This window comes from Chelonoidis abingdonii, chromosome 2 (assembly GCF_003597395.2).
Source record: "Chelonoidis abingdonii isolate Lonesome George chromosome 2, CheloAbing_2.0, whole genome shotgun sequence".
In the NCBI taxonomy this organism is placed as follows: domain Eukaryota; kingdom Metazoa; phylum Chordata; order Testudines; family Testudinidae; genus Chelonoidis; species Chelonoidis abingdonii.
In genome coordinates, this window is record NC_133770.1 from 284,453,566 (window position 1) to 284,477,851 (window position 24,286).

Genomic DNA, 24,286 nt, shown 5'->3' on the forward strand with positions numbered 1-24,286 from the left:
TGACGGGCCCACTGGAGGACAGTCATCAGTGGTGACCCACCCCCCATGCGCTGAGGAGAGCTGCGGAGTTCCTCGACGACGTCGTGGTCCGTACAAAGTCCATCTGCGCTCCAGCGCTGGAGGGGATTACATCAGGTCCTCCAGGCGCGAGGGCTCATGGGGAGGGTAGAGGACCGGAAGCAGGCCGCCGCGGCCTACCAGCGGTCGCTCCTTCGTGACTCGTTGAGTACCTATGGTGGTACGGAGTTCTGCGCGGCCTCCGGAGCTGTGGGTGTGTCTGCTGGCGAGATCCCCCAGCCCTCCTATGCACCGATCATCTTTTGCAAGTTAAACACGCGGGCTGTAGGATGGGTCTCCGCAGGAACAGAGTCTCTCTACCTCCGGAGGGGTTACTCTGTGATTTTCCTGCAGAGGACCATAGGCATCGCCCTAAGCATAGCTGGCGGCTGAGTGGGAAGAGGCCTACTACCACTTCTCGGTTGCGGCGGCCGTTGGGCGACTTGTTCTCCCGACTACGGCCGAGGTGCTGGGAGGTCGCTGAGTGCTGCGCCGCTGCTGCACTCGACGGCTGTCCGCATGGAGGCATTGTGGTCAAATCTCTCAATGCTTATGCCGCACATCGGGCCGGACGGGTTGATTTTTTTCAGCAGGTCCCGCTTCCTCGCTCCTGGATCTCGTGAGTGCCTGGTCTGGGAGGGATTTAATACCAACTTGAGAACGGGACCTCGGACCAGTCAGCAGTGCCGCGCGGACGTCCTTCCGGGATTATCGAACGCCAACTCCTGGTGGACGTCTGCGCACACCACACCGGACGACGTTTCAGTTCAACTTCGTCCGGAGTGGAGGCCCATCGTCGTTGCCACTACCGCTGGACCATTTTCTATCTGTTCACCTTTTACGGCCACTCCTCCGCTTTCGCGGCGCCCCTTTTCGATCACATTTGCACCGTGCAGTCTCTCTCTTACGCGAAGGCGGGCGCTATTGACTTAATAATTAGTTTTGCTGGAGGATGCGGCTTCGTGGCGTCCTTCGGGAGTTCTGGCTGGCTGGGAGGCAGCGGCGCGGCCTTTCCTCGGCGCGGCGGTTGGGATCGGAAGGTGCGCGCTCCGGCTCTTCTGCGTGCTACACCCGGGCGCCAGCGCGGAGAGATGCGGCCATAGAGCAGCTGGGCGGGAGGTTTGGAGCTGGAGGGCGTCTTGGCGCAGCCCGAGGATCCATCCTCTGCGGAGCGTGCCGGGAGAAGCGGGAGGAGCTTCGACCCTCGAGGACCATCGGCCCGGAGCTTTTGTTCGATCCCGCATCGCCTCCTTCGGGAAGATGACGCGGCTCCCGCTTCTTCTACGCCTGGAAAAGGAGGGGCCAAGAACAACGTCACCTGCCTCTGGCGGAGGACGACCCACCCCACGGACCCGCGGAGATGTGGGAGGCCAGGGCCTTCTACGCGCCCTTTCTCCCCGGATCCCGACCGATCTAACGCTTGCAGAGTACTCTGGACGGGCTCCGACGGTCGGCACGGCGCCGGACGCATGGACTGCCCTTCACTCTGGCGAGTCTCGGCAGCCCTCCGTCGCATGCCCACAATAAATCTCCGGGCATGACGGCTGACGTGAGTTTACCGCGTGTTCTGGACGTCTTGGCCCAGACCTGGTCCGTCTGGCCGAGTCTTTGCAGAGCGGGGTCTCCTCTCTCGTGCAGGCCGTGCTCGCCTTATTGCCGAAGAGGGGGACCTCCGGATTTACGGATTGGCGTCCCATCTCGCTCCTGCAGCACGGACTACAAAATCATTGCAAAGCCATCTCGCTACGTCTAGGTCGTGCTGGCAGGACGTGGTCCATCAGACCAGACCTACACCGTCCGGGCCGCCCTATCTTTGATAACTTGTTATCTGTCGGAACTTCTGGAATAGGTGTAGGGATGTCTGTCGCTCGCCATCTTGTCCTGTGATCAGAGAAGGGTTCGACATGATGGATCACGGTATCTCCTGGGTACTCTACGAGCGTTCGGCTTCGGACCCGATTTGGTTTTTCACCAGTGCTGTACTTCCTGCGGAGTGTCTCAGGCTCAACTGGACCTGACGAGCCGGCAGTCGGCAGAGACTGATCTTGAGCGCGGGGTTAGGACGTGCGGCTAGGTGCCCCTCTTCGGCAGCGTACGCCCGTGGCGATCGACCCTTCCTCTGTCTCCTCCCAGAGTTAGGCGGGTTGGTGCTTCGGGAGCCGGAGCTGCGGCTAGTCCTGTCGGCGTACGCTGACATGTGCTCCTCGTGTCCAGGACCGCGACTTGGCGCGGGTGGGCTTCAGTTGTGTACCTCGCCTCCTCCGCCCGGGTTAACTGGGTCGAGAGCTCTGCCTGGTGGTCGGGACGGGTGGCAGGCGAGCTCCTCCACCTCGCGCTTCAGGCATCCGGTGGAGCGGTCCGCCTCTCTCGGCGTTTACCTCTCTGCACGCATCCGTCTCCGCCGAGAAACTGCACGGTTTGGAGCAGAGGTGCGGGGCGCTCCGGAAAGACCGGACTACTCCTGCCTCTCCCTTCGGCGAGGGCACTGTGCTTAATCAACTGTCCTGTCCATGCTCTGGTACCGGCTCAACAACCTGGTCCCGGCCCCGGATTTCCTGACCAACCTCCGGAGCAGGATTCTGGAGTTCTTTGGCCAGGACGCACTGGGTCTCTGCAGGGGTCCTCCACTGCCCTGAGGAAGGGGGAGGCCTGAAGGCCTTCGCACTCAGGTCGTGTTCTTCCGCCTCCAGCCCTGCAGAGGTCCTGTATGGTGCGGGTATCGGCGTGGAGCGTACTGCGCACGCCTCTCCGCCGCGTTCGAGGGCTCCGATACGACGCAGCTCTTTTACTCCATCCGAGAGGTCTTCCGCGAGACCTCTCCGGGCTGCCGTCTTCTACCAAAGACTCCTCCGGACCTGGAAGTCTTTTCGGACCAGGTCCCCTGGTGGCCACGTGGGGCCGACCTCTCGCGGAGCCCTGCTACACAATCCCAGCTCTGTGCAGTGGCGGAGCCCGCGGTGCGCCGGAGGCTGGTTTTGCGGGGAGTCACCAGGGTCGGAGACCTCCTGGACTACGAGCGGGGAGATTGGCTGGATCCCTGACGCTCGCCCGCGCATGGGGCTCTCCAGACTCATACTCCCAGGCGCGTACTTCAGGAGGTGAGGGCCGCTTTGCTGCCGCTGCTCGGCTTACCTCGACCGGGTCTACGAGAGGGCACGCCCGCACCCTCCACCCGGCCCATGGACATTTTTGTAGGGCCCCTGCCGTGGACCCAATCGGCCCCTCACCCTTTCTCTGCAGCCGGCTGCACGATGGCAGCGGTTTGTTCCAACTCGCCCACAAACATCTGTACACGCTCGTGTCCACACCTCACTACCTACCTCGTCCGCCCTCGATACTCAATGGCACCTCCTCATCCTCTGCGAGAAGACCGGTGGCCAGCTATGCTTCCCTGCGTCCGCGGCCGCTGGGGATGTCAGTTGCGGCTCCTTCATGGCGTGAGCACGGTGTGTACTTGGCGCGTTCACCCTGTCCCCGACACCTGCCTTTCTGTGGGTGAAGGAGACCTTGGCGCACGTTTACTTGGAGTGCCCAGTTGCAGCCCTTTCGGCTCCCCTGACTATCTTTTTACGTTTCTGGTTGCACTTTTCCCCTCACTTTTTATCTACGCACTCCCCATCCGTGGCCCACGAAGTCGCGGATCTCCTTCTCAACCTCCTCTTGGCCTGGCCAAACTCCTCATCTAAACACCGGCGAGAGGAGGTTGGCCGACGGGACTTCCTGCGACGTAGGCCTATTTCCGTTCCTCCGCTGTTCACGCATCCGGGCGGAGTTCCTCTGGCGGCGTCACTGGCTCTTGACGCCTTTGAGGACAGTGGGCGTTGTCCGGGGTTCTCTGCGGTTTCCCATCGTTCCCTTAGTTTAGCCCTCTGACCTCACTCTGATCTGTTTTTTTTTATCATTTCGTTGTCCCCCGGAATCACTGGTGTTTAGCCCGTGGATCCTCCCCTTAGGCTGGGGGAGGTCCTTTTAAGATGGCGGGCTTCGCCGCCCACCCCTGGGATGCAATTAGGCTAACATATCTGTTCTCATAACTTTAACTGTAGCATCTGGCCTGCCCATCACAATACAGATAGAACACAGAGAAACCAGAGTCTGGGATATGCAATGGGCAATGATATGAGGTGAATGCTATCTCAAACTGGTATCTTTATCAACCAAAATTGCTACAGGGTGGGAAACCACCCTCTTTTCTCCCATATACAACTATCTCACCTCTTAATAAGGTTAGAGCCTACATCGTTATTCTTAATAGTGACTGCAGTGTTCCTAACTGGATTTTTAAAAAGGAATTACATAGAGGACAATCATCAAATATTAGGTTGGAAGGGACCTCAGGAGGTCATCTAGTCCAACTGCCTGCTCAAAGCAGGACCAATCCCCAGACAGATTTTTGCCCCAGATCCCTAAATGGCCCCCTCAAGGACTGAACTCACAACCCTGGATTTACCAGGCCAATGCTCAAACCACTGAGCTATCCCTCCCCCCTACATTTACTTAAAGAATACAGTGTTGCCCAGTGTCTGATTCTGGGACCCAGAACTCAAATTCTAATCCCAGCTCTGACATTAATTCTATGAATAACTTTGGACAAGTCAATTGAGTTCAAATTTTAGGCACCAATAATCAATGACCGATTTTAAACTTTTATCCTTAAACTCTCAACAACTCTGTCTACACATCTGAAAAATGAAGATTACACAGACTTAATGTATAGTGGTGTTAATAGTGATAAAATACTTGAAGATGTAAATAACAGCAAAAGTGCTAAATATATTATTATGAGTAGACACACTAGACATTGAATTCTGCATTTTCCATGAGTACGGGATAATTACATTCACCCTGAAGGAGCAGTGCTAGGTCACCTCTAAAATACAGAATCAAATGACATTCACTACCTACATATGGAATATTTCATTTATTTTTCCTTAGGCAAAATCTTTTCTCATGCTCAGTACTTTAACTCCATATTTCATTGTCTGACTTCTTCACAGCAGGTTCTGCAGTTTGCCAGAGAAATCGGAGTGAAATGATTAAATTCATTTTTTGGCTATTTGAAATCTTGGTGAACTTCCAGTTGCCAATATGTCTTCCTCATTTAGGCATAGGTATGAACAGCAGATTTTTAAAAGCATTTTTTAAGGTACTCTTTAAAGTTTTAATGTTATGTGCATTCGTATTTTTAAAAATACATCCATAAAGAGATATATTTACAATGCAAAACAAATTACCATATATGCAAAACACATCACAATGACAAGCAAGATTAAATATCGCCTACTAATTCAGGAATGGCAAAGACTGCTAGAATAAAGGATACATTACAGTTTCCATTCTATACTAAAATGACTACAAAAAGTACAAGGCAGTGGAGAATGAAGCCCTTGGTGTCTTTCATTTTAGAACATTTTCTGTAATTATATATTCTAATTGGTAACTATGATGGCTTGGACCCCTCCTTCTGGGATGCCACCTGATGTACTGGGGTTTCACAGAGCCTCTCCTGCTCCACCAGCCTGGATTCCCTCACCCTTTTTGTTTTGCTGAATTAGGCTCTGTGGCCTCTGGCAGCATACACACGCACACACACAGAGGTAGGACCACACCCAGCTGCAGACACAGACTGAAGCCAGCTCTGTGTGAGAGGATTCACCCGGCACTCATGTGCACACCCCCTTTGGGGAATAAACCCAAAATAATACTGTCTTGCACTGTACAGAAAGATCTGCACGTCGCAAACTCACAAAAATTCACCCTCTCCCTCAATGTGAAGAGAAATATGCACAACTTCTTGTCCCCCCACTTAGAGATTGCACCATCTGCGTTTAATATAATAAACAAAACAAATATATGAACTATAAAAGGTAGATTCTAAGTGATTATAAGGGACAGCAAACAGAACAATGCAGGTTACTGAGCAAATAAAACAAAACACGCATACTAAGCTTAAGATCTTAAAGAGAGTGGTTTTGAGAAGTAATTTCTCACCCTAAATGTTATTTTAGGCAAGCTGCAGAATTTCTGTAGCTTAGAGTTCCAGTTATTTCTTCTTACAGACTGGACCCATCTCACTCTGCGCTCACCCCTGCCTTTCCTGTCAGGTTGGTTCCTTTGTCCCTTCAGATACTTTCTGTAGTTCTTTTTCTTGGGTAGGCAATGGAGGAGAGCCCAGATTAACCCCCTCCCCAGCCTTAAAAGGATTTACCTAAGGTGGGAAACCTTTGTTTGAGCCCCAATCTCCTTCAGAGGAAAAGTACCAGCAGTGTCCAAGGTGGTATTTTGTGTCAGATGACCTTATCACCTGACCTGGTAGTGTGACACCTACATCCCAGGATGCCTCTCAGAAAGGAGAGAGAGTTGTATCTTTACAATCTTATTGCTTCTTCCTAATGGCCCATGAAGGCTGTAATGGCCCGTTGTCTGGTGGGGGTCTCTCAAATACACACACTGTTGTAATAGTCAATATTCCTAACTTTAGAATCAGAAATGATACACGCATACAAATTGGATAACCACATTCAGTAAATTATAACCTTTCCAATGATACTTTACATGAGCCATCTTGCATAAAGCATATCTTAGTTATGCCATATTCATATCATAACCATATTTCTATGAAAATATGGGGTATAACATCACAGTGACATCATCTTGGTTGGTTATATCATTTTCATCCACAATTTACTGTACTGATACAATTGATGGCAGCAAAATGGCTGTAAAATATAAAGATCAGAGTGAATTCCTGGCTTGACTGAAATCAATGGCAAAACTCCCATTGATTTTATAGGGACCAGGATTTCACCCCAGATTTTGATTTTATAGGGGCCTCTAATCCCATCAAGTGGTTCTGGTGATGTCACAGACCATCAGAATTAAGTGAACTGTGAAAATTAACTGTAACAGTCTCACAGTGCAGCCCAAGTATCTTCTCTCCCTCTAGATATGCCTGCTGCATACAGCATGAAGATATTAAAGTATTTTTGATCTACTCAAACTAATAATTGCAAGAGGAAGATTAGCTAGGGTACCCTTAGGCACTGAGTCATAAGCATTGCATTTTGAGGTAGTCTAGAAATAGCCATTCCAAAAGTGTGATGGTTCCCACTCACTGCTGTGATCAAACATGGATATAAACATTCCTCTTGAATCTGATCTTTATTTTACAGTATCATTATCAACCAGCCCAGGTAATGGATTCAATTTTTAAAGCTGGAAACATGCAAAAGGCATTTATGCATTTGAACGCATCTAGCCTACATATGTGAATACACAAATGTGCATGCACTCATGTATTTGCACAAGCACATGGCACAGTTTCCTAGTTTGGCAACAGCAGACGCCAATACCTAATCTAAATGTTCTTGCATATATACATTAGGCAAATGCAAAATTTAGGCTCTGTTAACCTCTCTGATGGCTTTTAGTAATTTGAAAGTTCAATTATACTCATACAGATAAATCTTGGTTAGAAATGGGTCTGAATCAAAAGCGTGGAGCTAAACACTCCAGGACTCCCAGTTTGGCACAATCATGATAATTTTGAAACAGATTTCTGTTTTGGCTAGAACTGTATGCTCATTTGTTTAATTTAAAAAAGCAGAAAAGAAAAAATAAAATGAGAAAATTTAAAACAAACTACAATATCTTCATCTCTCTCTTATGAAACATACCATTTTTTGGATACAGTTGTGTACACGAGATGTAAATAATTGAACTCTGTATATTTTAGTTCCTAAGTGACTTCAAATTCTTGCCCCATTGGTGCCAGAATAAACTGATATTCTCTACCTAGCTCGACAGTCACTAACTAAACAGAAATAACTGACAGATCACCCTTGTGGAAAATCGCTACAGAATTTAATAGGGATGAGACCATGGGGTTCTAAAGATGGGGGTGGGGTATAGAAATTGTGGAAAAAACTTATTGAATTTAATAGAGATCGTTTTCATTCTATAGAATTCTGTACCAGGGTATAATTCCTATTATAAATATAGGTTGGTTTAAAAAAAATCTATAGAAAGGTTATTGGAGAAACAAGTTGGTTGAGGTAATATCTTTTTTGGACCAACTTCTGCTGGTGAAAGAAACAAGCTTTCAAGTTGCACAGAGTTCTTCTTCAGGTCTAATTCAGGTTATAATTTTCTATTAAATTCTACAAGAATTTTCCCTGGAGGATTGTGGCAGGTTAACTACAGGATAGAGTATCTGCAAGTAGAATTATGGCTCGTATGTGTGACAGACTGGGATGCACCAAGAACATTAACCAAGAGAGATTTACCATACTATTTTCCCCCTACTGTTACTCACACCTTCTTGTCAACTGTTTGAAATGGGCCACCCTCATTATCACTACAAAAGTGATTTTCCCCCCTTGGTATTCTACTTTTAAATGAATTGTCTCGTTAGACTGACCCCCCACTTGGTAAGACAACTCCCATCTTTTCATCTACTATGTATATAGACCTGCTGCTGTATTTTCCACTCCATGTAGCTGATGAAGTGGGTTCTAGCTCGCAAAAGCTTAAGCCCAAATAAATTTGTTAGTCTCTAAGGTGCCTCTTTGTTTTTTTATTATTGGCAGTGTCACTTAGATCAAATCCTTTCTCAATTTTTGATATTCTAACTACTGCACTCAAGCTGTGATCCAGCAAAGCACTTAAACATACGGCATTCAGCAAAGCCCACTCTTAAGTCCCATTCAGGTCAATGGAACTTTAAGCATGTGCTTAAGTTAAGTACACGTTTAAGCGCTTTGCTGAATCGCGGTCTAAAGGCCTGCTCCAAAGCTCACTGAAATCAATGCTAGACTTTCCATTGACTTCAATGTGCTGTGAATCAGGCCCTGAAAAAAAATATAGCTCACATGTATTAGGAGGTAAGCAGTGGTCTGTTCAGGATATTTATCTTTCCTAGTTTGCAGTAAAAGCAACTATGCCATACACATCAGAGTTAAGAGAGGCATCTGAGTAAAGCAAGGGTTGTGTCTGGGGGACTTCAATGAAACTACACTGATCTGCACCAGCTAAAGGTCTGGCTCTTAGTTTCCATTCCACAGTCCAGTCAATATACCATCATTCTTACATAATAAATTCACTTAAGATATGAATTATACGAAGGACGTGGATACTGTGTATTTTAAAAATAAATAAACCAAGCCCCAGGAGCCACCAGCATTTCTCAACAACCTGCATTATAGGAATTAATACCTGTGTTTAGCTGAAATAATGTTAACTGATTATGCTGAATACATAGATGTAGGAGAGAACGCCAGGAAAGCAATTAATGTTTGTAGGGAATGCTAAGGTGAAAGATGTTACAGAGAAGCTTGTGCTATTGTATGTGCCAGCAAAGTCCTGCCCCGTATAGAATCATAGAAATGTAGGGCTGGAAGGGACCTCAAGAGGTCATCTAGTCCATCCTTCCCAGCACGGGGACAGGATTAAGTACACCTATCTGTGTATCAGTAAAGCAGAGGATAACACACACCAATTCCTCTTACAAACAGGAAGTTAATCAAAAGTTTTGTATATCAGAAAGTCTTCATATGGAAATGTTAATAGATCCTCGTATGTAGAACAGGGGCAGAGAAGAGAAACTCCATGCCATAGAGGATTTGAAGATTTCAAAATGTGTCTTTGTTCCAATTCAGAACATAAACCCAAAATTTCAAAACGCTCAGCCAAAGAAAATTCAGATTTTTTGCTTGATCGAAATGTTTTCATTTTGACTTTTTTATTTTGTACTGTAATCTATAATATAAACCAAAATATAGAAAAATTGAAATGAAAAGTAGTTTCAAAAGGAAAAAATGGAACGTTTCATCCTGAAAATGTCAAAGTAGAACAAGTTGATACTGTTGGAACTTTTCCCTTTGTTTTTCTGAAACAAAACTTTTTCAAAATCAACATGATTTTGTGAAGCGTTTTGATTTCAACAGGACTGCATTTTCAAATGAAAAACTCTTCCACGGATGTTTTTTCTGACTAGCTCTACATGTGAGATTGCTGAGTTTTGAAACTGCAGTGCTGTATTGCCAAATGGACTGTTAATGTTTCTTCCAGCAGCTTACTTGCATACTGCAGTACAATTGGTTCAAAGTAGGCCTTAACCACAATGGTATTCATTTGGTTAGTCAGAGAAATGATGAAGCATATAGATATTTAGCTAGAATATCTTAAATTATTACAAACCTAGAGATGGACCTGAGGCACAGAGTTCAGAATGAAATTTCCACAAAGTGTGGAAATAAAGCCCTTCTGGAATAACATGCTTTCTGTTGTGGGTAGTTCAGTGTAATGTGTATGGGCTAGGCTCAGTCCGGGGTTATGCTGGGTTAGTACACAGGACTGCAGGCAATGGAAAGTCAACCTGCAAACTTTGAAACACGGGCAGTGCTAGATGGCCAGGGGAGGTGTTAATTCAGTGCTTCCCCTCAGAAGCCTTTGCTGGCAGGAAACCTCTGGCAAAATTCCAGTGATGGAAACACTTGCATTGTCCTGGGATTGCATCCTCCCTAGGAAGTAGTGGATAAGGCTGGCACAGTGAGGTGCAATTTATGCAGTCAAAGATGATAGATACAATTATTAGCTTTTGCTGCTATGTGAGCATAAGAGGTAGTGAATAATCCATCTTGACTATAAGGCACACACAAGTGGGTAGGCATTAGCATAGAATCGGAAGGGACCTCAGGAGGTCATCTAGTCCAACTCCCTGCTCAAAGTAGAGCCAATCCCCAAACAGATTTTTGCCCCAGATCCCTAAATGGCCCCCTCAAGGATTGAACCCACAACCCTGGGTTTAGCAGGCTAATACTCAAACCACTGAGTTATCCCTAGCTGTATATGAACCCTGATAGACAAGGGCTGCAAGAGAAACTGCAAATATGTACACAGTAAAGCTTCACCTATTTACAAACCTTAAAATCAACAATGACTTTGGATTAATGGGCTATCACTTTCCCCCAGACCACAGCCCCCTAAGATCCTGCATTTCAGGAGAGACAAAATCCTGCCACAGTACCACAAGCTGCCATTTTTTATTCACTCCTTAGATTGCATGAAACCTGGTAGGCATTTTAATATGTTGAAGACCATATTGAAATTGAAAAGCATATTGGAGCATTGCATGTAGCTAGAAGCATGGCCTAAGGGAGAACATCTCTTGTTGAGGGAGGATGGCACTCATATCCTAGTGATCACAAGGCTTGTTTACTGTAATTCACTTTCTGCTTGGCTTCTCCACTGCTTGCAGCTTGTTTAGAATGCAGCAGATATTTGATTCAGTGTGGGACATCCACAAATGAAAGCACCCCAAATCAAAGAATCATAGAATCATACTGGAAGGGACCTCAAGAGGTCTTCTAATCTAGCCCCCAGCAGGCTAGATTAGAAGACCTCTTGAGACCATTCCTGACAGGTGTTTGTCTAACCTCCTCTTAAAAATCTCCAGTGATGGAAATTCCGCAATCTCCCTACAAAATTTATTCCAGTGCTTAACCACTCTAACAGTTAGGAAGTTTTTCCTAATGGCCAACCTAAACCTCCCTTGCTGCAATTTATACCCATGGCTTCTTGTCCTATCCTCAGAGGTTACGAAGAACAATTTACCTCCCTCCTCCTTGTAACCACCTTTTAGGTACTTGAAAACTGTTATCATGTCCCCTCTCAGTCTTTTCTTCTCCACACTAAACAAACCCATTTTTTTTCAATCTTCCCTCATAAGTCATATTTTCCAGACCTTTAATAACTTTTGTTGTTCTTCTTTGGACTTTCTTCAATTTGTCCACATCTTTCCTGACAAGTGGCACCCAGAACTGGAAACAAGTTGAGGCCTAACCAGCGCAGAGTAGAGCGGAAGAATTACTTCGTGTGTCTTGCCTACAACACTCCTGCTAATATAGCCCAGAAGGATGTTTGGTTTTTTTGCAAGAGTGTTACGCTGTTGACTCATATTTTGCTTCTGACCCCCAGATCCCTTTCTGCAGTACTCTGTTCTAGGCAGTCGTTTCTCATTTTGTAACTGATTGTTCCTTTCTAAGTGGAGTACTTTGCATTTGTCTTTATTGAATTTCATCCTATTTACTTCAGACCATTTCTCCAGATCATTTTGAATTTTAATCCTATGCTCCAGAGCACTTGCAACTGCTCCCAGTTTGGTATCAGTGGCCTCTAAATACATTTGATTAGGGTCATTACAGTTAGCAGCAGGGCTACTAAGGACACCTGAAACAGGGCCAGACATGCCCAGCACTAAAGAAAGAAAAATACATTTCAAAAGAGAAAGCTGAAGAGAGTCCAGCTGCTTCGTTTCATGGCAGCAATGAGCACTGAAGGGGCCAGCAGGAACCATAAGAACAAAACCTATTTGCTTTTGGTATGTTGGGGTAGGCTCTCTTTTACTTAAACTTGATAACACTGACCACTGAAGGTATTAATTGGTCTCTCTTGATTAGGGAGCCAGAGGTCAAACAGTGCCCCTAGCACCACAGAAGCATGCAAGCAAGCTAAGGTTAAATCATTTTTTGTTTTTCACTTTCTGAAGGTTAGCATGTGTTTTTCCCATAAATAGCACCAACTCATTCTCCAATGAGCAGAATGATGTGCCAGGCAAATCAGAAGTGGTCTCTCAAAACAACTGCTCCCGGGTCACTGCACATCCCCAAGCAAGGCAGCTTTGTAGCTTCCATTGTCATTTGGGTGGCTGTTCTTTCTGGGCCTGAACCTGCCAGGAGCTGAGGCACTCCCAAGGGTTCCTAAACATTCCCCATTCTTGTTGACTGCCCAGAACCTCTTGGATGTGCTCAGCTATTGCAAGACCGAACCCTGTGTCAGTGAGTATGCATGGGTCTCTCTCCTCTAACTCTACAGCATCGCTGACTTCTCTGCCTCTACCTCTCTCTCTCTCCTCCCTTAGGGAAACTGTGCTTCCAGTTCAGGAACTGGCCACGAGCAAACCAAGGAAAGGTTTTTAACTGGGTTTGGTAGTAATCTGCTTCAATTTGACTGTTTTCACATCATAGCTGACCAAAGCCAGAATGTATTAATCAAACCAAGCTCTCCAGCTCCACGATACAGCCACTTCCCTTGCTTCACAGAGCAGAGATGAAGTTTGAATAGGCAACGTTGGCTGTATGGGCCCAAGCACTCCCTAAACATACAGTCAGTGGAATGACATATGTACTCACCTGTGTGCTCACTGATGCTTTTTCATTAAGAGTCACTGTCAGCTTCTTCTATGAGTACCATCCCTTCCCTGCCAGAAAACCCCTGCCATCTTCCAATGAGTGGCATAGGGTGGATGCGGATGTAGAGGAGGAGATGCCTTAACAACTTTTTACAGTCAAACAAAAGAAATCGAAGCCTCCCCTCCAAATAGTAAAGCAAAGACTGGGGACAAATTGTCTGCCAAGAAAGCAGTTTATACTAACTCATCAGCTCTGCCCAGACACAAATACCAGCTAGAGCCCTGCAACCAAACAAAAAATGGTTTCTGTGAATAAACATTTATTTGGCATGAAGTCTGACAAATCCTTCTATAATCTGTGTGCAAGGTTCCAAACAAAGGAGTAAAGCCGCAGCCTGCGTTAAACAGCACCAGTATAACCATCACCCTCATTGACTGGGGAAAGTCATTTCTACTCTTTGGGTATGTCTTTGTTCACTCCCTCACATGGTCCCTCAGGATCACTACATCTGTCTTAGAACACACAGACTAGCTCACACTAGCCAATAGCATTTAAATCACTCATGTGACATTCCCTGAGTCGAGACATGCAAACACCTTCAACATCAACCAGATAGATTTCTCCATACTACGTGCTGACGGTATTCTTGGTGACTGAATAGGTACAATAATTAATAAAGGCTGCGAGTCAAATCCCCAGCTAGTGTAAACTGGCACTGTTCCACTGAAGTCAATGGAGCTAGGTAGAATTGGATCAAATGAGCATTCAGCTATAAATATTAATTTTGTTTAGCACCTTTTATTTTATAGGCTCCCAAAGTAAGCTTTACACTTATTTCTAAAGGGATTACTTCGTCCACCATAGCAATGGAGGAAGAATGCAATAGCTGTTTAACAGGGCAGCCAACACAACAGAATAGCTTGGGGAATTGAAGATAAATAGTGCTATCAGGGAGGGAATTTTGCTCCAGTCTGCCCAATTGCAGTGGAAGAAATACAGCTCCTTCCTGAAGAGAAATGGTGTTTTACTGGGGAAAAAAGGGAAAATATAAAAATTACCTTTAAATTTTCAATTGGTGACAAGTTTGTGATACCCTGAGATCACACTATTGCAAAGGGTCTGAAAGAGACCAATGGCTCTTCAGGGTAGAGACTGTCCCTTCTTTCTTTGGAAAGTGCCTAGCATATTGCTGGGGCTATTGAAGATAAATATTAATAAAATAAAAGGATAAGATGAACATGTGTTTGTTCAATAGTTTCTAATAAAATTAACACAGCTGCCAGTGAGTTCTGTGCCCAGTTGCTCGACAGCAAAAGGGAAGAAATTAGCACACTTTGAAAATGCGAGTTCTTAATGGCTAAAGTGGCATGCAAACGCACCACTAACCTCAGAGGTAACGGGTGTTAAGCTGTCATATGAGAGAGGGTTCTCTGCAGCCCACTTGGATTTCATTGTAGATTACAAAATAAATGCAACATTAGTTCCTGTAAGGAAGTTTTTCTTTCCTTTGTAATTTATTCTTCGTTCTCCAGTAAGGCAGGGCTATTTTTGAAGGAGCCCTTCTTATGTCCCTAAAATGCCCTTCGACTCACAGAGTTAAGGGTGTGAGTGGGAGATTGTCAGATGCTCGGTAATCAATGCATTGAATTAAATGCAGCTTGCTTTGAAGCTCTTTCAGAGTTATCTATGGTACTTATGTGACCCTTCCTTGCTGTGGTGCCTGAGCACCTCAGAATCTGTTAATGTATTCATCCCCCCAACACTCCAGTGAGGTAGAGAAGTGCCTACTCTTCCTATTTTACAGGTGAGAACTGAGACACAGAGGGTCAGATACAGAAAAGGACTCGGATGCCTAACTGACACTGTAGGTGCCTAAATCGCAGAATCAGGACCTCCTGGTTTTCAAAAAGCCTCCACTCAGCTGCCCCAGAATCTTATAGGTGGCTAAATTGATTCAGCACCTACATTTTTGCAGTAAAAGTTTCCTATGTTTCTGCCTCTGAGCACGTACACTGCGGCCCCACATCAGACTTCCCGACACCTGCACCCCAGAGAAATGCACAAACTAGGGGAAGATAAACATTTTTCCACCTAGCTTGCCCATAAGGCCCGATCCAGTTAGCATGCTTAGACCTACCCTGCTGGATTGGCCCCCTACAGAGAAGCTTGCATAAAACAATGGAGGAGGTGAACATCTAGCCAGTGGTTAGTGTATTAACCTGGAATGTAGGAGACCCCCGATTCAAGTCCCTCCCTCCAGCTGAAGAGGAAAAGGGATTTGCACAGGGAGCTGCCACTTCAGAGGTAAGTGCCCCAGCCACTGGGCTATGGATTGTTCTGAGGTGGGGCTCCTTCAGTCTCTCCCGTTGAAGCTGTTCCACTGCAGATTAACTAATGAAAGGATTGTTGCGGCAGAGAGAACAAAAGTAGGAGCTTGACTTGCCCTAAGAGGTGGGAAACCCAGGAGCCAGCCCTCCTGCTACAATGACTTTTTAAAATTAGCTATGCACAGTGGAACAGCTTCAGCAGGAGAGAGTGAGGGAGCCCCACATCAGACTATCCTGTGGCTCAGTAGCTAGGTTCTCACCAGAGAGGGAATAAATCCCTTCTCCCCCTAAGGTGGAAAGGGGCTTGAACTGCTAGTCTCCCATGACCTGGGTGTGTAACTAAATATTGCTCCAAATGTTACAATGGGGAGGGAATGCCGCCGCTGCTGGCTTCTTGCTAAAATGGCCACGAGAGGGTTTGCAGCTGAGAATCTCACACAGGAGATGCCTCTCTGCAGCCTGGACTGAGGTGCTGGTCTCCAAGAAAGGGGTGGGGGTGGGGCATAGCACTTCCCCCCTCAGCTTGGCATCTCCCATTGGCTAACTAAGGTGAGGCTCTACCTACAGTGTTGATTTTTGTGAATCCCAGTCTAAAGTGCACATCTCTTTCCATTCATTGTATTAGGAGCCCAGTCGCCAAACTCAGGCTTTGTGAATCTCAGTGATTTTCCAGGAGCCTAAGTTTCTTTGTGAATCTAGCCCTAAGTGACTTGCCCAAAGTCACACAGGAAGACTGCGGCAGAGCAGGGAATTAGTGTCCCAACTTCCAGACTACTGTCCTAATCCCTGGATCATCCTTCCTCTCCAGCCAGATGCAACTGTAATTTCCTGTCTGCTCTGCATAGATGTTCGAGAACTCAGAATGAGGCATTTTGTAAGAGTACTTCTCATTGTGCAACTGTTGGGTTGTTCACTGGTTGGACACTTTTGGTGATTTCTTAGATCTATGGCAAGATTCCTAACTCCCAATGGAAGTAAATAGGATTTAGGCACCCAGCTGCCATATGTGCCTTTGCAAATCCCTCCCCTATGGGTTGTGAAGCACTCTGGAATCTTTTAGTAAAAAAGACAGACTATAAATTAAAAAAACCCACAGTGCCCTTCCTGACAGAAGCTGCCTTTCTTTCCATGTCTCCCAGATTGGGTCAGAGTGCTGGAGAACAATCTAAATCTGTATTTTTGGTTCTTTTGAAATGCCTTAATTGCTCCCACTGCCACTTTCCATGGACCTTCATGTCTTTATGGCACAGCAAGGTGAGGGCTATACCGTTTATTGCACTGAATGCAGCAGTTATGATTGCCTGCCTTGTAGGCAGGTGGCATATGTGCACATTCAGTGCAAGCAACTCATGGCCCTCAGAGACAGTCTCTTGAGACCAGAGTGACTGAACTGGAAGAGCTAAGGAGACAGAAGTACATAGATGAGACTTTCAGGGACACAGCAGAGCGATCTCACCGCCAGTCTGACAGACTCCGTTGTTGAGGAGGATGAAAATCTCGAGGAAGGAGAACATCAAACTGGAGCAGAAGGAAATAATTTCATAGTTGGGACCCTCCTTCAAGATGGTGTGACAACATCCTCTTGCACTGAGGATATCCCAGTCATTAGGAAGAGACAGGTAATAGTAATGCGGGATTTGATTATTAGAAATATAGAAAGCTGGGTTTGTGATGACCAGGAGAACCACATGATGAATTGCCTGCGGACCTCTTGAGACCTCTATATAGACTTATGTGCAATGCTGGGGAGAAGCTGGTGGTCATGTAGGTACCAGTGACATAGGAAAAGGTAGGTGAGAGGTCCTGTGGGCCAAATTTAGGCTGTTAGGTAAAAGATTAAAGGCCTGGACCTCCATGGTAGCATTCTCTGAAATTCCTCCAGTTCCATGTGCAGGGTCAAGTAGACAGGTAGAACTGCAGGGTCTCAACGCATGGATGAGACGATGGTGGTTGGAGGAGGGATTTATATTGACTAGGAATTTAGGAGCCTTTTGGGAAAGGAGCAGCCTGTGTAGGAAAGATGGGCTCTACCTAAAGCGAAACGGAACCAGATTGCTGGTATGTAAAATTTAAAAAGTCCTTGAGGACTTTCCCTAAGGGCTGAGGGAAAGCCAACAGGTGTGGAGGAGCACACAGTTCGGACAATCACATTAGGTAGGGGAGGATTTATTCAAGGGTATACATTATCTACTCCATTAAACATATGCTTACATTTAAGCATGTAATTAAGTCCAGTTCAGTGGGAGTTAAATGCTTCAGTGCTTAAATGATCTGAATAGGATGCTTTTCTGAACCGGAGCAGATATTTTTGTGGTATGATACATCTGAGGATCTTCACTCCTTTGTACACGTTTGCTACAATGGAATCTACAGTACATGTATGGCTCTGTAAGTATCCTGCTCTATTTGACTTTAAAAAACTCTGACTAATATATTTACATACTTATCCTCTCAGAAAAAGGAGTCCTGGATAGAAACTAGCTGCCACATGGTGTGGTTGAAAAACCAGAGTGCTTAATTGTTATGATAGAACTGGATTCAGAAACAAAACACAGATGGCAGAAAGAGCCTGCCCAAATTTCCAAACATATCGCCTGTCCCTGCACTAAAGCACTGTTTATTTAAACTCTGCTGTCATGCATGCAGTAGATCATCAGACTTAACTTTCAATTTCCCTTGCATTAGTCAGTTTAAATTAGACTCTGAGGGTATTTGTACACTGCAATTAAACACCCAGAGCTGGCCTGTGTCAGCTGACTTGGGTTCATGGGGCTCGGACTGTGGGGCTGTTTAATTGCAGTGGAGACATTCAGCCATGGGCTGGAGCCCAGGCCGTGGGACCCTCACTCCTTGAGGCGTTTCAGAACCCAGGCTCCAGCCTAAGCCTGAATGTCTATAATCACAATTAAATATCTCTGCAGCTCAAGCCTCACGAGCCCAAATCACCTGACACAGGGTCAAATTCTGCTCTCAGTTACAAGTGTGAGACTCCCATTAAAGTAAGTGGAAATTGCTTCTATGAAGCAGAAAGCAAAATTTGGCCAAAGATTAAAAAAATAATAATGGTGGGTGCGATCATTTGTGAGTGCAAAATATGCGTGCAAGAGCACAAGCAGATAACTGTGCATACAAAGTACACAGCTGCACGTGTAGCTGCTTATTTGCACATATAGTCCTGATCCAGAAAAGTGCTCAATCATGTACTTGACTTTAAGCAAGAGAATGGGACTGCTCATATGCTTGAAATTAAACGTGTTTAAGCGCTTTGCTGGATTGGGGCCATTATGATTTTTTTTTAACATGCACAATTTAGGAATCAACATTTGGTCATTTAATTTTAATATACTGTATCTATGGCAATTTTAAAAAATTCTTACTTAAGTCATTTAGGGCTATATTGTACAAGCTTTACTCTTTCAGGTACACATTTTATCACACACACAGTCTCATCAATTTAAAGGTGGCTACTTCAGTGTGTAAGTGCTCATTAATGGAAGGGTTGCATGATCTAACTCATTAGGGCCCGATCCCAAGCTTGCTGAAGTCAGTGGGAGTCTCTCTGTTGACTTGATTGGGCTTTGCATCAGGCTATTACTGAGCAATCAGCATAAGAAAGAATCTAGATGCTTTAGATAAAGATAACTCAATGATGTAACATACTGTCACTAATTGGCTCCAAGTCCCACGCACCAGCACCCCTTCCAATGCATCTAAACAGAAGAATAACGGCAATAGGAGATAAACGATCAGAAATAAAATGATTCTGATACGATAATTTTTTTAAAAAATTGACTTCCTGTTGTCTGGAATCCACCCAATTCCTTCCTCCACCAAGTACTACTATTGTTATGAATCATCATTACAGTAATGTGCTGGACCTTCAGTGCAACATCAGGGCCACATTTTGCTAAATACTGTTCAAAACCATAGTAAAAAGTCAGGCCTTGCACCAATAAAGTTGCAATCAGGATAATGACAAGATGCAACAGGTGGATGATACAAGCCAACAGGGTGTGTGTGGGGGGAGTAATTAACAGTAAAATATGCTTCTTTTGCCCAATAAGCAACGGTCTCAGCTCACCACCTGCCAAGTGGAGACAGACCGTACGTAGCACATAGTATCCAAGCAGTATCCACACCCTTAAATATTGGAGGAATTCTGGTCCAAACTGGAATTTTCCACCCAAACCTATAATGGATCAAAGAGAAATCCCAAATCTAAAGAGGCCTGAACTCTGAGAAAGTTCTGCTTTGGATCTGACTCCAGATTCAAACTCCTTGACTCAGGCCCCATTTTTGCATCCAAGTCAGTGCAACTGCCTATTGCTATAATAATGGGGTCCTGTCTCCTCTCTCTATGTCATCTCTGTGCCATTCATTCCACATAGCAACATGGCTGCAGGAGCCTCTGTAAACCCAGGAGAGTAAGTGCGATTCCATGGGTCAGTTAACGAAAAGGCTCTTTGCCTTCCAATCATGCCACCTCCATAACGCCCCTGATGTTCACTAATCTCAAAACCAAAGCACTGAGTCCACTCCTGATTTTTAGATAGCTGGCATCACAGTGAGATGATCTGCTTAGTAACAAAGCATGGCTTTCTGGTTAGACATATTAAATGTAGCGCAATAGGGATGTGATATAAGAAAAAGAAAACTGTGACTCAGACAATATTAGTTGATTGGGTTCTGTTTATGATAACAGTAATGGGGATCATTAGTAACAGATGGAGACTAACTGTGGATATATCAAAAGTCATTTGATCCTGTTGAGTGCCAGGTGAAGAATTATTCACATCTGTAATTTGTTTTATCTACAGAACAAGAACCATAAGAGGATGCCCTCTGCAATAGTCCTGGCACAAAGCCTGCATGTATAGTGCAATGGGACACATCTCTTGCTATGGGCTGGTGTGAAGTCTGTTAGCTTGTGCAGATTAATTCACACAATGCTTTGGAATGTTGGTAATGTGATACAGTGGTATGAGGGAAGCCTATATTGTTATAGGCTGAGTTCTTAAAAGTTGACTAAAGGAGTTAGCTCCCAACTCCAAAATTCAATTAGAGCTGGACATTTAATGCCCTTGGGCACATTTGAAAATCCCTAGTCATAGTGTCTGCAACACCAGAACCTTAGAATGAATGGTGGCTAAGGGCAAAATCTTCTGTCCCAGGGAGATGCTGAAGAAGTCCTCAAAGGCTGTGAAACGGATTTAGTTCTGCTATGCTTATGGGGCCCTGACTGCAGAAACCATGCAGAAGGGCTTCGACTCCTCTGCCTGCAGCATTGCTCTGCAGTAGCACCCTGTCAGGTGCTGTGGAAAGAGAACTGGGGGCCGGCTGAACCATGGAAGGGGTGGAGGTTTTGCCAATGAATTCTTAATTGCATGAATCCACTGGCCAAAACACATCTTTAGTGGCCACATAGTGGGCTGCAGTCATGTTCCATACCTTCCACATCTGGACTGGGGTGGTGGTGGGAGAGAGAATTTCTTCCATCCCAATACCTCCAGAGGTCCCATGCTCAAAAACCACCTACTTAGGCTTTATCCATGAGACTAACCTTTGGCCCTGAGAGTGGAAGGTTAGTATAGTACAATAAGCAGAATGTTTGCTATGTGTGTGCACCAACTGTACATGGTACCATATGCTGCTTTGATAGAATTATTTCCCAGAGACTCAGCTGCAAGGCCCCAGCTTCCTTGTCAGGTAGTCCCAGTCTCTACAGCCCTGTGTCTCCTAGGAAAATGGATGCCAGTTCTAGCCCCCACCTTCCATTTGTTACTGGGGTCCCTGTTCTCTGCCCCATTCAGTAAGAAAGTTCCTGTGTGAAAGATTTTTGACAGGTCCATTTTGCCTGAGGTGTGGGATATAAATGAATGCCTGGATAGGATGCTTTTTCCCCCTCCCACCTGCATGTACTTTCCAAAATTATCAATATGATCTTAGCAGAATAACATGCTTTTAATGATTGGAAGAGGAAATGAGCTCCAGCCATTACGTGCTAATTGAACAATTGCTGCTTTTTAGAGGACTGGTCTGACAACAAAATACTTGCCTTACTAGTTGCGGGGGCGGGGCGGGGGGAGGGAAGGGGGAAGATCATGAAAACAATTACTCGAGTTGAAACTGTGTTCACTCATGCTAGACATTTGTTCAACTTCCCTTACCAGTACTACATGGCTACAAGCTGTGTAGTTAGTAATACAGGAGCACACATGTTTATCTTTGGGAACATAAGCCAAAAAGTTGATCATTTCTTTTTCTAAGAGAATACTACATGGGAGATATACCCAGATAAATCCCATTAGCAATAATGATATTTTAACTACTCACATAATGCACTTCTAACAACAACAGCTAGGGTGTACAATACGTAGCACTTTTCAAGCATGAACCAACTGATTCTCCCAACACCAGCGGGAAGTATGTAGGTCTCATACCCACCTTACAGGAGGGGAAGTAAGGGCTTGTTTCTGCCATTCAGCCACTAGCTCCCATTAGAGATGGTGGTTCCCGTGGATCAAAAGGGGAGCGCAGCCACTGCTAATCTCCTCCACAACCAGTCAGATCTGCTGGCTGGGGTGTAGGAGGGAGATGGGGTCATGGCCAGGCTACGCCCTTTCTCATATTGGGATGGTTAGTGCCACCCATTAGCCTAGCATGAGAGGAAGGACTGCAGTTGTGGCTAGCCTCTTCATGAGGGTACAAGATGGTAGGTTTCCTTACAAATTCCCAGTCTCCACTGTCCTAAACTGGGACCAGACATAATCTAGCCCAGACAGGTTAAGCATCTTGCCTGATGTCACAGATGTCTTCATTTGCAGAGCCATGATTAGAAAGCAAGAGATTCATGCTGTAAGTCCTGTGCACAGATCTCTAGAGTACTCTTTTCTCCTTAAAGTGCAACCCTGCCTTGTTGTATTTGGCGTCTTGTGTTGATTTAAGATAGTCGGCATATACAGTATGTGTAATCACGGTCAGAGCCAAGTATGCTGCGATTATAGCAATCTCTGTGTGTTGATAAATGGAAGTATTCCAGTAATGTTGTATGTAAATTGTTAAATACTATGTTATTTCTGCCCCTCTGAATTTATTTTTCATATATTCCATTTGGGTTTTGTCTTTCCACAATACCAGTTGCTAGCTCCCCCTTCTCCACTGCCACCTTTAATTAAAAAAAAAATTCAGCTCTGCTCCTTATTTGTTTTCATATCCCTGTCCTGTGCACCAGTAGGAGATTCTGTATATGCACAAAGCAAATGGAGTTCAATGCATGTCAAAAAGTGAAGCTCATATAGAAAATATATTATGCAATTTTTTCTCTCCGTAAGCTGCTTAAATATTGTGGAAACAATGCCTTCCAGTAACTTTTTGGAAACAAAGCCCTGTGCTTGAGAGAACGCACAGCAAGCAGTTTACACATGCAGACCCTATGTTTTCTCAGAACTGGTTCTTTTGTTAGATTATGGTCAAACGGAATCCTTTAGCACTGATGTATCATTAGAGGCAAACATCACTCATCCTAGCCTCCTGATTATTTCATGTAGCTACATGCAGAAATCAACTAATTTAAATTTCTTGAGAGTTACCCTTCTCAGAAATACAAGCAGGGTGCCTAGCCTCTGATGCTATTTCTATCTTCTGCCTGAGTAAAATGAAGCACAATTTTAAAATTTGTAAGGGTAAGTGGATCTGATACTTACATGGACATGCTCCTTTTCTGTTGTGAAGCTCTTAACATTTCTGTGTGTAACAGGATTTACAAAATCCATCTGTTTGCAAAACCAGCATCTCCAAGCACATTCAGATTTGTAAGTCACAGCAGGTGCATAAACTGTGGCTGACTCATTCAGCATACAGATTGACTATAATACTGCTCTGTGTTTCCTGGTACTGACACAGAGCACAGTTTTGCTTCTCAGAACATTCTGAAAAGCCGATTCCAATTTGCCAAGTCAGATAATTCAGAATTTGAAATAGTTGAATCGGTGGATTCTGTAGGGAAACTTTCAAAGTAGGAGTGTAGCTAAAAGTGATATGCAATATTCCTTGGCATTTCTAGAGCTCCATCTAGGAGATGATCTCTGAGCGCTTTCTAGGTGTTAATGAATTAAAGCTACAGCATTCCAGAGTGCCAGGTGATTTCATGATCCCTATTGCACAATGGGAAATGGAGAGACAGAAAGATTAAATGACTGGCCTATAGTTTGACTGTCTATGATCCAGAAAGCTTTCTGCAGCTTGCTGGAGTGCGCACACACTACTAACCTCCCTGAAGGGGCCAGGTACAATGTACTCCACCAGCCACCCTGCCCCCATGACTCTGTCTTCTCTCCACCCCATTTGGGGGCCTGGGTAGCCCTTGGGATGTAATTAGGGAGTAGTAACAGCAATTTTGCTTAGCCTTTATTTGGGGTCCTTGTAGGGTGGAGGGAGAGGCACCTTCCTTCCCTCATCTGCATAGGGGAAGCTGAGATTTAGCCCTTAGTGATTCAGGGCATGAGATGAGAGAACCCCTCTGCCAGATATCCAGCTTTTCTTAAGTAGTTAGGGACACTGACTTTTTCATCTTCCTAGGAGGGCTGGTCGAAAAATAAATGTTACTTAAGGCACAGCAATGGTGAGACAGCATCATTTTGCTGATTTTCTAAGTGGACTCACCCATGTTTTTCCATGGCATTTTTTCAATTCATTTATTTTTATTTTCAATTT

General features: G+C 45.1%; 1 protein-coding gene across 1 annotated transcript in view; it reads right to left on the reverse strand.

Moving 5' to 3' along the window:
- Nucleotides 1-23,421, reverse strand: part of ASAP1 (ArfGAP with SH3 domain, ankyrin repeat and PH domain 1) — a 374,925-nt gene extending 351,504 nt beyond the window's left edge. The window contains exon 1 of the mRNA XM_075063243.1: nt 23,278-23,421. The gene's annotated coding sequence lies outside the window, so the exon portion shown is untranslated. The remainder of the gene's footprint in view (nt 1-23,277) is intronic.
- Between the last annotated feature and the right edge of the window lie 865 nt (nt 23,422-24,286).